The following is a 16,831-nucleotide window of genomic DNA, read 5'->3' as shown; positions in this document are numbered from 1 at the left end:
TTATATCCACACAACTCAAATGAGCTGACAAGACGCCAGAACTCAACTATGAGTGCACACAATACTGTGGGACAATTTGTGGCTTTCTGTTAACGTAACTCCAGTAACGAATGTATTATACAAATCTGGCTTTCAGGTAGTAGCTCCCTGTAAAGCAGGTTTGAATAATTTGAAGGAAAAATTGTTCCGGAGCCAGGTATCAATCCCGGGACCCTTCGCTTAGCGCGCGAACGCTCTACCGACTGAGCTACCCCAGGAACTATACACGACACCGTCATAATTTTTCCCTTTTTTTATATCCACACAACTCAAATGAGCTGACAAGACGCCAGAACTCAACTATGAGTGCACACAATACTGTGGGACAATTTGTGGCTTTCTGTTAACGTACCTCCAGTAACGAATGTATTATACAAATCTGGCTTTCAGGTAGTAGCTCCCTGTAAAGCAGGTTTGAATAATTTGAAGGAAAAATTGTTCCGGAGCCAGGTATCAATCCCGGGACCCTTCGCTTAGCGCGCGAACGCTCTACCGACTGAGCTACCCCAGGAACTATACACGACACCGTCATAATTTTTCCCTTTTTTTATATCCACACAACTCAAATGAGCTGACAAGACGCCAGAACTCAACTATGAGTGCATACAATACTGTGTGACTTAATTTGTGGCTTTCTGTTAACGTACCTCAAGTAACGAATGTATTATACAAATATGGCTTTCAGGTAGTAGCTCCTTGCAAAGCAGGGAGAAAAAAATTGTGACTGTGTCGTGTATTGTTCCTGGGGTAGCTCAGTCGGTAGAGCGTTCGCGATCTAAGCGAAGGGTCCCGGGATCGATACCCGGCTCCGGAACAATTTTTCCTTGAAATTATTAAAATAATAACAATAATAATAATAATAATAATAATAATAATAATAATAATAAAAATAAAGTAATATGACTTTATTCAACGTTTCATTCTCATTTTCGCTTAATCTCAATCCACCAGTCAATTTAAAAGAAGAATTTATTGTGGGAGCCATATTCAGGTTACACCCCTTTTGCCTAAGGCTGTGAATTTTTCTCAACTGTACTTCTCCAATATTACTTAATTATTCAACTTCCTACGGCCGAGCGCACTTGCACCGGGCTAATTAGCCCACCAGTCGGGTTTGAAAATTCCGTTAACTAACGTAGGATTATTGAACCTCGAACACTGACTTAAGAGCTCCTGGTCACACATCCGCCGGGATGACAATAAGTTTCATTCCGGGACAAATCTGTGTACCGTACTTCCCGACTGCTGGCTGTCGCGGCAACAGATGTGCTACCGTTACCGGGTAGCGTGGAAATGTGGCCTTGTCAGGTATCACAATGGTGCCCATCGCGCATATTTTCAAATCTTAATAGCAAAATAATGAGGGGGATACGACAAGATGTCAACTCATCGCAATCCACTGCTTATTAAGCACATTTCTCAACAAAAGAATCACATTTGTCTTCAAATCCTAAAGAATTTTCAAGATCCGCGTTCGAAACAAGACTCGGTCAGCACGTAAACAAACTAATTTTATACCTCGCCGAGGACTGTGACGAAGAAATACGGTTGTAAAAACCACACTATTATTTTACATGTTTACTTGAATAGGCTATTATGACTTTTACTAAAGTACGTATACTCAACTTCCCTTCCAAATCAGACAGAGGTGGTAACATCTTTCCTTTTTCGTAGTTTTCGAACTGGTTTGGGCGAATATGATGGATTATCCAGGTGCATTTTGATTTTCCTGAGGAAAGCTCTCTCCCTCTTGGGACGACGAAGGAATTGGAAGACTAAAGGCTCATTCACAATGAAAATTAAACATAACGTAAGCGTTAACTTAAGAATATAAACGTTTCGGTAAAATCAAAAAGTCATACCATCATTCACGATGGGAACATAAACATAACCGCAAACATACTTGGTAACCATGGAAACATAACGACGCCATTTCCTCATATTCTGTCGTAGGGCTATACTTCAGCGCTCCACGATTGTGTTCTGTTTTCAAATCACGTAAGCATAAGCATGAAAGTTTGGAGTTTGCAAACTTTCATGTTAACGTCTTACGGTAATGTTTATGTCAATGCTTATGTGAATCATTGTGAATGATCCCATTTGGTAGCCTGGGCGCAAACTTCTGTGTTTATGTTACGGTTATGTTTAATTTTCATTTTGAATGGGCCTTTAGCCAGCGATCTTGTGGGGCTGACGTGTCGAGTAACGAGTCTCCCTTCAATAATGTGCACTTGACTTTAAGTAAAGAAGTTTATTTACTATTTATTGTAATTTCCGTGCACACTTCTGCTTTTTTTTCAGTTTAATTGTTGGTAAACTTTATTTCTTTCATTTTGGCCAAATACAAATTATAGACCTTTGCCTAAAATTTAAGGTGACTATTACACTTTTACTACGTCATACTACTTTTGACCAATAAAACGGTACGAAAGAACGTCTTTCAACTAATCATGGCTGCTTATCGCGCAATTTTATCACTTCCCTAGCATTTGTTTATTTTTATCGCTTCCCTAGCACTTGTTTTTATCACTTCCCTAGCATTTATTTCTTTACCAACATTTCAAATTCTAAATTCTTTACAGTACTATAAAACATGCTTTGCGATCGTCATTTGTTTACCGCAACTGTAGTAAATTGAAAATGGCGGCACCGTTCAAACGTTTTGGTGAAGCTAACATTATTGAAATAGAATTTCAGTAAGTCAATTAATATTTTATTTATTAGAGTGCTTTATTTTTCTAATCGTGTAATAGTCAATTAAATCCCACTCGAGTTTTGATTTTCTCTGGATAAATCAAACCTCTAGTGAGATTACTGTTGATAACCATTTCATAGACTTGGTTAGATACATAAGAGTTGTACTATTTTATTATTTGTATGAGCTTTTGCCTTTTCACTTAAAAAACTTGTTTGTTAAATGAATTAATGTATGTAACTTATATAAATATTGATGCTGCAAATTTGAATTAATTCTATTCTTATGTAAATGTTCTGTACTTAAGTGTAATTGGAGTTTTTCCTTCATATGTAAGTTCGATTAATGTAATCAGTTGCCGGCCGTTGAATTGCTATATGCACATGTGGCCTTATATTACACATAAGGCCAGTGACGTACGCAGAATTTTGTCAGGAGTGGGGGGGGTCATTATTAAAATTATTTACAATTTATATTATCGGTATTTTAAATTTTGTGTATTATTATTATTATTATTATTATTATTATTATTATTAGGTTACAGTATATTTATTAATATTACACTAGGCCTATGTTCTAGTAGAACATATTCATGAATATCCTTACAAAATCTTTGAAACGTAACTTTTTAATTCTTAAAAAAAACTTTAATTTGTGTCTAATTTTGAGTAATAAAAATGCTTGTGCCATTATTACAAATTATATATATTCAACAGTTATTTGTATACTGTATGATAGGTAGGCACTTTACACAACAGGAAAATCCATGGAAACAATAAAATATAGGCCTATTGAAATATATTTAATATTGTTTTAAAGTTCAAGAGAGGGTTCAAACCCGGTACACCCCTGCACAAGACCTTAAATTGATTTTAATTCTTAAATGAAATATATTTGCATATCGCTCAAATGAATTCTCAGTTTTTAATAATATTTGTAACTGATTGTATTCCGTTCTAGTCACCTGTCCCTCATCACTTTAAACATGTCCTTGACGGAGCTGATACACGCATCATCAGTGTGTAAAAATATTATTTCGCCATTAACTAACCTAACGTCTTGTAAACGGAAACATTATTTTATTATTAAGAACGGGGAGCTATGTAGCCTATTACGTACTATTAGGTAGGAAACTTAAAATTGGCTAAGATCAATACTATGCAATTACATTTTTTTCTGTAATTTCGTAAGAGGGATATATATACCGGAAATCTTGGTTGTATCACAGTCTAGTATACACAGTCACGAAGCTCAATATGTAGTAAATATGCATCCATAGATAGTTGCTCACTACTAGGATCGCTACTATCGCCCCATTACAGACAATGCGAAATAGTACCGGCATAGTCTATTGTTCCTAGCACCCTCAAAACTCGAGCTTCGTGACTATATAAATACTAGACTGTGGTTGTATCATCTACCTTCAGAATTTCCTAACAGTTAGGTACAACAATTACGACGTCAAAGGGGTATATTATTTTGTTCTCTGCTGTGAATAAGTGAACGCGTTTCCAACAAGAAAATCAACGGTGTCTGGTCTGTAATGCGTTTATGGTAAGAAAATCCGCATCAACTTAGTCTACTTAAGTTACCGATGTGATAAGTATTACCAATATTTTGCTTCCAAATTAGAGTAACTCTTGAAGTGAATATATTATGCGATTATTTGTAAATAGTAATTGTATAGAAATAAGTCGGCACGCTATAATAATTATGACTAGTCATATGTTTAAAATACATCACCTACGTAAAAAGGGCACTATGAATCACAATTTCCGCTATGGCAGGTGAATATCGTAACACAATTCCTCTCCTTTAAAGTAGGTCGAATGTTTTACATAAAAACTGCCTAACATGCGTGGCCATAAAAGCTACAGGCATAATGGTATTAGGAATTGTGTTAATTTCTCTTTCTGCATTAATACAAATTGAACTTCAGTCGCAAGATGCATGCGATATGGGGCAAAACAAATGACACTGAAATTATTGCTCATCTGTTGTCCACGTTTCTCTAGCAACGAAGTATTTATTTATTGTATGTAATAGTTTGACATATTGTGGATATTCTTTTGAGAAGATTAACTCCGTACGTAGATGAAATTATTGGGGATCATCAGTGCGGTTTTCGGCGTAATAGATCGACTATTGATCAGATTTTTTGTATTCGACAGATAATGAAGAAAAAATGGGAGTATAAGGGTACAGTACATCAGTTATTCATAGATTTCAAAAAGGCATATGACTCGGTTAAGAGGGAAGTATTATATGATATTCTTATTGAATTTGGTATTCCCAAGAAACTAGTTCGATTAATTAAAATGTGTCTCAGTGAAACATACATCAGAGTCCGTATAGGTCAGTTTCTATCTGATGCTTTTCCAATTCACTGCGGGCTAAAGCAGGGAGATGCACTATCACCTTTACTTTTTAACTTCGCTCTAGAATATGCCATTAGGAAAGTTCAGGATAACAAGCAGGGTTTGGAAGTGAACGGGTTACATCAGGTTCTTGTCTATGCGGATGACGTGAATATGTTAGGAGAAAATACACAAACGATTAGGGAAAACACGGAAATTTTACTTGAAGCAAGTAAAGCGATCGGTTTGGAAGTAAATCCCGAAAAGACTAAGTATATGATTATGTCTCGTGACCAGAATATTGTACGAAATGGAAATATAAAAATTGGAGATTTATCCTTCGAAGAGGTGGAAAAATTCGAATATCTTGGAGCAACAGTAACAAATATAAATGACTCGGGAGGAAATTAAACGCAGAATAAATATGGGAAATGCGTGTTATTATTCGGTTGAGAAGCTCTTATCATCCAGTCTGCTGTCCAAAAATCTGAAAGTTAGAATTTATAAAACAGTTATATTACCGGTTGTTCTGTATGGTTGTGAAACTTGGACACTCACTCTGAGAGAGGAACATAGGTTAAGGGTGTTTGAGAATAAGGTACTTAGGAAAATATTTGGGGCTAAGCGGGATGAAGTTACAGGAGGATGGAGAAAGTTACACAACACAGAACTGCACGCATTATATTGTTCACCTGACATAATTAGGAACATTAAATCCAGACGTTTGAGATGGGCAGGGCATGTAGCACGTATGGGCGAATCCAGAAATGCATATAGAGAGTTAGTTGGGAGACCGGAGGGAAAAAAAACCTTTAGGGAGGCCGAGACGTAGATGGGAGGATAATATTAAAATGCATTTGAGGGAGGTGGGGTATGATGATAGAGACTGGATTAATCTTGCACAGGATAGGGACCGCTGGCGGGCTTATGTGAGGGCGGCAATGAACCTTCGGGTTCCTTAAAAGCCATTTGTAAGTAAGTAAGTGGATTAAGTGTTGTGTTAATTTCTGCAATTATGGTTCTCACGACAGAGGAGAAGGTGTTTATTGTCGAGCATAATTTCCGGTCATGCGGAGTGGGGCGTCAGAATGGGCGGAGCTTGCTCCAGGAGCAGGAGCGATTTAACAGACACCAAACAACACAACAATGCCAGCTGTCATTGATAAGTTCCGTCGTACGGAATCAGTCTTATTCGATTTGCAGGTTATGATGAATCTTGATTTTCGGAGTATGTTTGTAATTTCAGTACTCCGTATGACCACAGTCTACTATATACAGTCACGAAGCTTGAGTTTTGAGGGTGCTAGAAACAATAGACTGTGACGGTACTATTTTGCATTGCCTGTAATGAGGCGATATTAGCGATCCTAGTGGTGAGCAACTATCTAATGTTTGCATATTTACTACGTATTGAGCTTCGCGACTGTATATACTAGACTGTGGTATGACTGAGGAAAATTATATATACACACATACACACAAAGAAAAATTAAACATGAATGAAGAAGAAAGAAAACATTTTCAGATAATTAGTAAAATATGTATCGTACTAACAAATTGTAGGATTACAATGAAGATTTATAATTTCAATGATAAAAGTAGGCCGACATACAACAGTCATAATAGGATAAAGGAACGGAAAAATTAAATCTGAAGCTAGGAGTTATGTGGCTTAGTACTGGTCACGTATTTGAATAATCTACTTTTAAATTGCAATATCGTTCGACAGTTCCTGAGGGAGCTGGGTAGGTGTTCCAGAAACGAACTGCTGATGCTGTGAAAGAAGAAGAATAGTGAGCTGTTTCATGGCAAGGCATAGATAATGAAAGGTTATTTTTAGAACGAGTACCCAGGTTGTGATATGAGGATAAGAAATTAAAACGCACTGAAGATAGGCGAAGAAGTATTGATGTCATATAGGAAAATTATTGAATGGATATAATTATTGTATCTTCGGTCTTGTAATCTTATCCATTGGAGCGTTTCAAGGGATCATATTTGCGGATGTTGCAAATGAAACGTATGCAGGCATTATGAACGCGCTGCAATCTTTGGGCTAAATTAGAATTAAGATCTGTTAGTAGAATGTTGCAATAGTAAAAAAATATTGTCATTGTAAAGTGCAAACCCCTACAGGTAGGCAAGTTCCTTGAAATTAAAAGCCCTTTTGATGACTGGTAAATGTGTCCATGTTTCAGAAGTATTGTAAAATCGTTGTTTGGGTTGGAGGGCAGAACTTAGAGCCATTTAGGTAGGGAATTCATGTACGTCGAGGTACCTCGGTGTATTCCCGCCACGTATATCATTTCGTATTGTTGGAATTGGTTCACTGTGCATTGTCAACAGACAACTCAGTCTAAGTTTGGCAGAATTAGGCAGAAAAAAGTAAGAAAAAGCGATTCTCTTTTAAATAAAAATGACTCAAATCGCGTTATAACTACAGAAAACCTCTATGAATAGGCTACACAGCGAATAGGGATTGTAAAGAATGGACACTTCGCGTCGGTACCTTTGATGTAGCCGGACTGATTTCAATGACCTTCAAGCCAGCTAAAGCGTGAGATTCTGCTTTCTCCCTAGAGTTGGCGCTGACATCACACCAGCTAGCAGTCGACACAGCGGAAATATAACACATATAATTAATACCTCTAGGTACATTATGTACTCAAATAAAATAATAAATCCGTCATTAACTGTAATGTATAGACTCTAGAGTTCCTTTATAATGAGAGTTGAGACGTTGACCCCAACAACAATTAAAATATATAATGATTTGATAGCGCTGAAAATGGAAAAACAAAACTCTTACGAGAAGTAAAACTATATACCTATATTATATTATATACAAATATTAAACGAATTCGATACTTAATTTTATAATGTATTATATTATTTTATTATATAATTTATTATATCTGAAATATAAAATATTATTATTACAACTAGTTTGTCACTGAGAAATAAGGAAAAGCTGTTAACTTGAATTTATTTGAAGCAAAGCGTTACTGGATTATGCAATAAGGTAGGCGATGTTTGAATCCTGTGTCTCAACTCTATTCTCAATTATCTTAGCGTATGCTCGATTACACTTAACTCTAGCGCTTGAAAGTGGTAATAAACGCTGGCGCACAGAGAAACAAAACACAGGAAAATTCGCTCAGTGTCCATTCTTTATAATCCCTATTCGCTGGGCTACACCTATAGGTTAGAACATTCTCCCACAAAATCGATAAAAAAGTTACCTCCACAGGTAGATGTCAACTCAGAAAGTGACAAAATTTTAAAACTAAAGCCTTAAGACATCGGTCGTTACTGAATGAAACAGACCATATACCTAGGGTTCAATTCTATGGAATCTTTCCAAAAGGGAGGAAATGTGCATTAGGGAGAATGGCCGACAGTACCAGCAATTACAAGTCAATAAATTGAATGTGTAATGTAATGTCTAAGACGCGAAATTCTATTGCCGAAAAGCTGTTGCACTGAATCATGGCTAAGCGTGATGTTACTCGCGGATGTCTCTTTTGGAACTTCGCCGTATTAAGCAAAGCCTGTTTACAGGCGTACACCCGTTAGTAATACACTCAGTTTGGTAACCTCAATAAAATAATAATTTTTTCAGTTTCTCTGCCATTGTTCAGTAATTTCGCCTTACGCACTGCAAGTTGGACAATTAAATTATTATTATTATTATTATTATTATTATTATTATTATTATTATTATTTATTACTGAAAAAAACTAAATTCTCTAATTACCACATACGTCTAACGGTAATGATAAATCTATTAAGCTATATATTCACGTAATGTCGCTAATAAAACTGGTAAATATGCGAATCAAATATTTAAATATGCATGCAAATACTGTATGCACTATGAATATGCAAATAGGTACAAGTAATGTGTTTATAATAGTATATTCCGGCTGAAGGTAGAAAATTATTGCCCTCCCACACGAACTGGGAGCCTGTCTCTTTCTTGAATTTGTCAAGTGTCTTCAGAACGCTGTCGCCTTGCGGCTTGTTGACCACATGACCAAGAAGTCCAGATACTGGAGAATGTCTAATGTTAGTTCCCTGTAATTACGCAAATGTGGATGGAACTGTCTGAAATTTCAATCCTTTACGGAAGACAACAATCATGATAGAATGTACGTTATGCCCAAAAATTGGTGTTGTTATTATTGCTACTGCAACATGTAATGTGCCATTCTAAGATTGTTATTCTGTCGTTAAAAATGTCTTCTATTTTTTAAAGTGATAATTATGCGTCACAGGACACTACCAGTAGGTCTACCAAAGCAACACAAGAGTAGGGGGCAGGGCATGGTTGCGCCCTACGGTCAGGTAAGATACAGCAGATAAAAAAGAGTCTGTTTTGTGGGCATACTTGCGCCCCGTTCCCATACCATAGAGAAAATGGGCATGGCATAGTTGCGCCTCGATGAAATAATAAGATATTCCATGAAAGACTCAATTTTTTTAAACCACGTGATCGAGGAATTCAGAAGCGGTAAAATAGATAAATACATGTTCTTAGAAAAATGCAGGTACGACTGTAATATTTTTAAGTAATTTATTTATTTTATGACAATCACTTCCGTGTGTACTATGTCCTCTCCATTATGGTATATGATTTCAATGCAGCTACGACTATAATATTTTTAAGTAATTTATTTATTTTATGATTTTCCGTGCGTACTATGCCCTCTCCATTATGGTACCTGATTTCAATGCAGCTACGACTATAATATTTTAAGTAATTGATTTATTTTATGATTTTCCGTGGGTACTATGCCCTCTCCATTATGGTACCTGATTTCAATGCAGCTACGACTATAATATTTTATGTAATTTATTTATTTTATGACAGTCACTTCCGTGTGCACTATCCCCCTCTCCATTATGGTACCTGATTTCAATGCAGCTACGACTATAATATTTTATGTAATTTATTTATTTTATGACAGTCACTTCCGTGTGCACCATCCCCCTCTCCATTATGGTACCTGATTTCAATGCAGCTACGACTATAATATTTTATGTAATTTATTTATTTTATGACAGTCACTTCCGTGTGCACTATCCCCCTCTCCATTATGGTACCTGATTTCAATGCAGCTACGACTATAATATTTTATGTAATTTATTTATTTTATGACAGTCACTTCCGTGTGCACTATCCCCCTCTCCATTATGGTACCTGATTTCAATGCAGCTACGACTATAATATTTTATGTAATTTATTTATTTTATGACAGTCACTTCCGTGTGCACTATCCCCCTCTCCATTATGGTACCTGATTTCAATGCAGCTACGACTATAATATTTTATGTAATTTATTTATTTTATGACAGTCACTTCCGTGTGCACTATCCCCCTCTCCGTTATGGTACCTGATTTTAATGCAGCTACGACTATAATATTTTATGTAATTTATTTATTTTATGACAGTCACTTCCGTGTGCACTATCCCCCTCTCCATTATGGTACCTGATTTCAATGCAGCTACGACTATAATATTTTATGTAATTTATTTATTTTATGACAGTCACTTCCGTGTGCACTATCCCCCTCTCCATTATGGTACCTGATTTCAATGCAGCTACGACTATAATATTTTATGTAATTTATTTATTTTATGACAGTCACTTCCGTGTGCACTATCCCCCTCTCCATTATGGTACCTGATTTTAATGCAGCTACGACTATAATATTTTATGTAATTTATTTATTTTATGACAGTCACTTCCGTGTGCACTATCCCCCTCTCCGTTATGGTACCTGATTTTAATGCAGCTACGACTATAATATTTTATGTAATTTATTTATTTTATGACAGTCACTTCCGTGTGCACTATCCCCCTCTCCATTATGGTACCTGATTTCAATGCAGCTACGACTATAATATTTTATGTAATTTATTTATTTTATGACAGTCACTTCCGTGTGCACTATCCCCCTCTCCATTATGGTACCTGATTTCAATGCAGCTACGACTATAATATTTTATGTAATTTATTTATTTTATGACAGTCACTTCCGTGTGCACTATCCCCCTCTCCATTATGGTACCTGATTTCAATGCAGCTACGACTATAATATTTTATGTAATTTATTTATTTTATGACAGTCACTTCCGTGTGCACTATCCCCCTCCCCATTATGGTACCTGATTTCAATGCAGCTACGACTATAATATTTTATGTAATTTATTTATTTTATGACAGTCACTTCCGTGTGCACTATCCCCCTCTCCATTATGGTACCTGATTTCAATGCAGCTACGACTATAATATTTTATGTAATTTATTTCTTTTATGACAGTCACTTCCGTGTGCACTATCCCCCTCTCCATTATGGTACCTGATTTCAATGCAGCTACGACTATAATATTTTAAGTAATTTATTGATTTTATGACAATCACTTTCGTGTGTACTGTACTATGCCCTTCGGGGCACAACTACGCCATGTCCATTCTGCTACCTGATTTCTTCGGGGCGCAACTATGCCATGCCTAGGGCTCCCAATTGACCGCGGGGCGCAACTATGCCATACCGAGAGTATGATTGTAAAATTTACGTAGCCAGTCATTTTAGAGAGATACAATTACATAAAGGTACACATTTAAATGCAGAATAAAAAGAAAAATATATGTGAAACTTTTTCCAAACTCATTTATGACTATGCTTTCATATGCGCAATGAAATATAGGCCCTAATGTAAGTTTACTAGCGTTGACAGAGACATAAAGTGAAAGAAATTATTTTTTCAGGCCTATAGCAATGTTGTTTTTCGAGAAGGGCGTTATCAACAATTTTGTGGCTTTACGTTAATAAACGATTATAAATTATTTCTCCATCGAGTCATTTTCTTGATGTATGAAAAATAAAAATAATAACAATAATAATAATAATAATGAAAATACTGAGGCAAAGTAACACATTTTATGAAATGATGTATCTTAAAAAAATTCTTTAGAGCTCCTGATTTTGTTGATAGCGTCCTTTCTACAAAACACCATCGATATTATCGTCATACATCCAAAAAGTCCGCCGCATTGGCTACGTGGATAGCGCAAGCGCTTCCAACTAAAGTCAGTGGTTCGATTCCCGGCAGGAGTAATGAAAGAGATGTCTTCCTTTCGCGGGATTGAGTGTATGTCTCTTATTATGTGCTGCCCTGTGTTGGCCCTGCGGTGACTCTGTGCCGTGCTGATCATTGGTCAAAATGCAATACTCTCCCCGACACCAAACTGGATTTTAAATCTGTATTAAAAGGGTAGGTAAACCTGAGAGAAATTTAATATGAATCCAGGAAATTACTAGGAATTAATCTAATATTTTCTCGCTGTTGTCACGATAACCGTTGTATACAAAGTTCGTGGGTTTAAGTCTGGTCGAGGGCGATAGATTTTAGTGGACAATGACATCCTTAGCATTGCTGTACGGAAATATTCTCAGTCATATTATATCGACAAAATTTGTTGCTCAATTCTCTTTCACTTTGAATTTAGAAGGTTAATAATCTCGAAAGAAAGCGTCATCAAATAAAATAATCCTACTCCTTCAGACTGTTCGTTAGAATTTCATCTATGGTTTTTCTTTTGGTTGCGCAGTGGCACACAGCACCCTGTAGAGAAACGGGGGGAGAAATCTAACAGTGGTGTCTCATTTGTCAGTAGCGAATCAGCTGAGGTCCTATTGTATTTGCACATTAAAACATTGGTAAATAATATATAATTACTGCTTCAGAATGGGTCAGCAGGGTCTCAGTAAAAATAAAACAGTGAAACTGTTGGTTCTTCTCAAGTGTTTCATAATCAAGCGAAAAAATCATTTTCAAGATAAAATAATTTTAGAGTATAATAGCATGTGAAGAGACAAAGAGAAAGGCAGAAATAGGAAAGACTGGAGAATGCTGGATTTGCAGTGAAAGACAGGCCCTTGGGCAGAACACAATGAATGAATGAATGAATAGCATGTTAAAAGAAGTTTGATAGACAAATTGATTGACTTCCTGAAGAAAATAGGTGCGGATTGGAAAGACAGGAGGCTGTTCAGTAATCTTTATATGAAACAACGAGTCAAGATAGGAGAAGAAATGTCTGAAGGAAGTGAAATAGGGAAAGGAGTACGACAAGGATGCCCTTTATCACCTGCCACAGTCTAGTATATACAGTAACGAAGCTTGAGTTGTGAGGATGCTAGGAACAATGAACTGTGCCGGTACTATTTTGTATTGTCTGTAATGAGGCGATATTAGCGATCCTAGTGGTTAGCAACTATCTATGGATGCATATTTACTACGTATTGAGCTTCGTGACTGTATATACTAGACTGTGCACCTATCCCGTTCAACATCTACTTGGAAGATTTGGTGAAGAACTGGGGGGGGTGAAAGTAAGAGGAAGAAGAATAAAGTGCATAAGATTTGCTACTGATATTGCGTTGTTAGCAGAAGAGGAAACAATACTAAGGGATATGCTAATCATGATTCCCACGCAACGTTAAAGATGTACACCTTTACCATCTCAAAGACAGAAGACAACCATCGCTGTTCTAGGCGGAAATCGAACACACAACAATATCTTTCACGGAACATTAAAGCTGTAGGTCTACGTCTCAGTTGCGTGTATTGCAGCCGGGTCAGACGAAATATATGCGAAATAAACACGGTGATCCACTTTAGCACTATAAATCTGTGATTAAAACAAGAGTGTTTTCGTAAAATACAAGTATTTTCCTTGGACCAAAAACAACAAAAATGGAGTAAAAATTAGTACTTAATCGTGAATAAAATCTGTTGTAAAAGGGTTTAAGTACGGTACGCATTACTTTGGATCACTAAAGATCTTTACAATATTCAAATAATCATTATTTCGTAGTGGTCTTCAGTCGTGTAGGGCCTTCACTCAAGATAACAATGGACATGACATTGTTTATTTCATCTGTCCTTGAAATAGCTCCATGACACTTCTGTACAGATCTAAGATACTTCTATAAATACAATCACCACTTGAATATCGTCGTTGATTTTATGAAACCTCCTATGTGGAAGTACACAATATATTTCTTTCAGGAGGAAGAAAAAATTAATTAAAAATCAATGGGCCTACATAATAATATGAAATAATTCGGTAGAAAACGTTGGTGAATATGGTGAACATAAATGGCACAGAGGATCAGTGTAGACCTATTGACATTTCATTATTTTTTTCTTCCTCCTGAAAAATTATTTTCTCTATCGTCACTGAAGATTCTACAAAATTAACGACGATATAATAGAATCTTTCACATAACGCTACTCATCGACATCGATGTTTCAATACGATTGTATTAAGCAACGAAGATAACTCAATGCAAAAATATCTAACTGTACAGTGCTTTGCCTTCGAAAAATCTATTGTTTTGATCCAACTTGAGAGGAAGAGGATTTCCATGGTTTTCCTCAATGCCTCCAGGCAAACGACGGGACACAACATCCATGCAAGACCGCTACATTCCATCCTCACCAACCCAACCGTTTACGATCGCCCCAGCATTTATCCACTAGCATTCCGTAACGTAACGAAATGAACAATATAATGTAAGGGTACGTACACGTTCGAGCGACGATAAACGATAAAAGAAGCAGCGATGTTATATCAGAGAGAATTGAAGCATGCATTGTCATTGAGGTGTGCATATTGGAGTAACGATAAAAGCGACAAAAAAAATTCCATTTTCTTCGCGTTTGTCGTTCATATGATCTCTGATTAAGATAATATTAATCTATATAATGACCGGCGGTTATCAATATATCCGAATATTAATCGATTTATTATTGTTTCGGCAGATTAAATTAATTATCATGGATATTGACAAATTGATTAGTTGTGTATTTATTCGTGATACGTTATGTGATCACAAGAACCAATCACATCACAATGAATTTATACTAGCTTTGGGATGAGACACGGGTTCAATTTTGTACGTATTTAAGTTACATTAACCTCGAACCTAGCAGCTGATATTTTCTATATATATTCTTTCATTGAGTGGATGTATAGCATATCTTCTACTGAAAAATAAAAATATTCGCTTCCCGCGTTCTCGTTGCTCCGATATGAACACTTGATTCTTTGATAATACCAAAGCGACGTTAGGGCGTTTCTTTTAAGGCTGGTTCACAATAAACCGGGAACGGAAACGAGAACGAGAACGGAAATAATGTTAAATACACATATTTTAACAATATTTCCGTTCTCGTTCTCGTTTCCGTTCCCGGTTTATTGTGAACTAACCTTTATCGTTTATCGTTGCTCCAACGTGTACGTACTCTAATACGTTTTACATACAGTATGCTCTTTGTTTACCGAAGTTGAATATATATATATACAGTATGTATATACAGTATATATATATATAGCATACCAATATGCTAGTATTTATCAATGAAAAAAAAATAAATAGTGTGTGAAATCCACTGAAATTCTACATTTTATTGCGCCAAAAAAAGAGTAACTTGCCGCCATGCACATTCAAATTGCGCGGGTTTAATTGTAAATGAAGTAGCCTACATGTTAATAAATCTCTTGCTGTCCAAAAAAGGAAATTAATTTGATGAAATAGTAAATATTTCACAAATTTGTCTCTATTCTTCACCATTGTTTAGGGAAGAACCAAAGAATATCCAAAATCGCTTTAACATCTGTAATAATTGCGCAGAAAGTTCTGTTATTTACCATCATGCAATGCAAAATTATACGGAATTTACTCTAAATAAATCGAGTATTTATAATTTAATCAAAACTATAGCTCAATAAAAATTCATTGTATTGCAGATAAAAATATTTAATTGTAACAACAATTGTCATCCTTTCGCTTTGGTCCAATGCACTGATGCTGAAGATGATTATTTAATAACGAAAGATATCGTAAACATGACAATTAAAAAAAGAAATTCATTCGTATAAGTCTAATTATATACGTAATTAGAATAGTAAATATTTAAACAATATAACCTTATCACAATAATACGGGGTGTTGAAATGAATAACAATACCGGCACCTCAAAAATAACAACATTCAGTTCTATGTGCATAGCACTTTAAACCAAGAAGTGAAACTTAACCTTTTATTATAATAAATCACTAATGCAAACACAACAATGTATTATAATATAAAAACATATATGGTGTTCTCATCCAACCTTACATCAGGAAAGGATCCTAATCCCGCAGAAACACGCAGCAATGGAATGGAACTCTCGTCATGAATGTGTACCAACCAGCACGCCAGCAAATATAGTTTGTAAACACGTTGTTACCGCACACTCAACAGCAAAGCAACCACATCACGTACCTCGCTCGCGTGCTCTCCGCCTCGACCCAACAGACCGACTGCGGAGGCACAACCACGCCACCTGTTGCCGTGCGCTCCCTGTCACTGTGACCTTGAACTGCTTTGTCTTGACCAACCAAATCTGATATGGCCCACTATTTTTAGAGCGCGTTTCATATTTCTACGATTATGGTCTTATTTCTCTTCGTATAAATGCTGTGCATCTTGGTCCGTTATACAATATATTCTTTAATGGAGCGGTTGTAGCTAGAGAGGGGGGGTGTCTTTGAAACCAGTCCCCGGAAGTCAAAGAGCTGTACTAGCGGTTCTTCACGACGAACAACGAGACACCTGAGACCATTTTGAACAACATTATATGTGTTCGATTACTGTAATGGATAATAAACACGGAAT

The 16,831-nt window shown here is 36.2% G+C and overlaps 1 protein-coding gene and 1 non-coding gene across 2 annotated transcripts in view; one reads left to right on the top strand and one right to left on the bottom strand.

The window, feature by feature from the left end:
* mdu (meduse) overlaps positions 1-16,470 on the bottom strand; it is a 518,612-nt gene extending 502,142 nt beyond the window's left edge. Inside the window, exon 1 of the mRNA XM_069837376.1 lies at positions 16,292-16,470. The gene's annotated coding sequence lies outside the window, so the exon portion shown is untranslated. The remainder of the gene's footprint in view (positions 1-16,291) is intronic.
* On the top strand, positions 780-853 carry TRNAR-UCU (transfer RNA arginine (anticodon UCU)). The gene has a single exon. It is a non-coding gene; the product is annotated as a tRNA-Arg (tRNA).
* Positions 16,471-16,831: the final 361 nt, after the last annotated feature.

Source organism: Periplaneta americana, chromosome 10 (genome assembly GCF_040183065.1).
Source record: "Periplaneta americana isolate PAMFEO1 chromosome 10, P.americana_PAMFEO1_priV1, whole genome shotgun sequence".
NCBI classification, from domain to species: Eukaryota; Metazoa; Arthropoda; class Insecta; order Blattodea; family Blattidae; genus Periplaneta; species Periplaneta americana.
The sequence above is the reverse complement of the archived record's forward strand: the minus strand, read 5'-3'. Positions and strand labels throughout refer to the sequence as shown.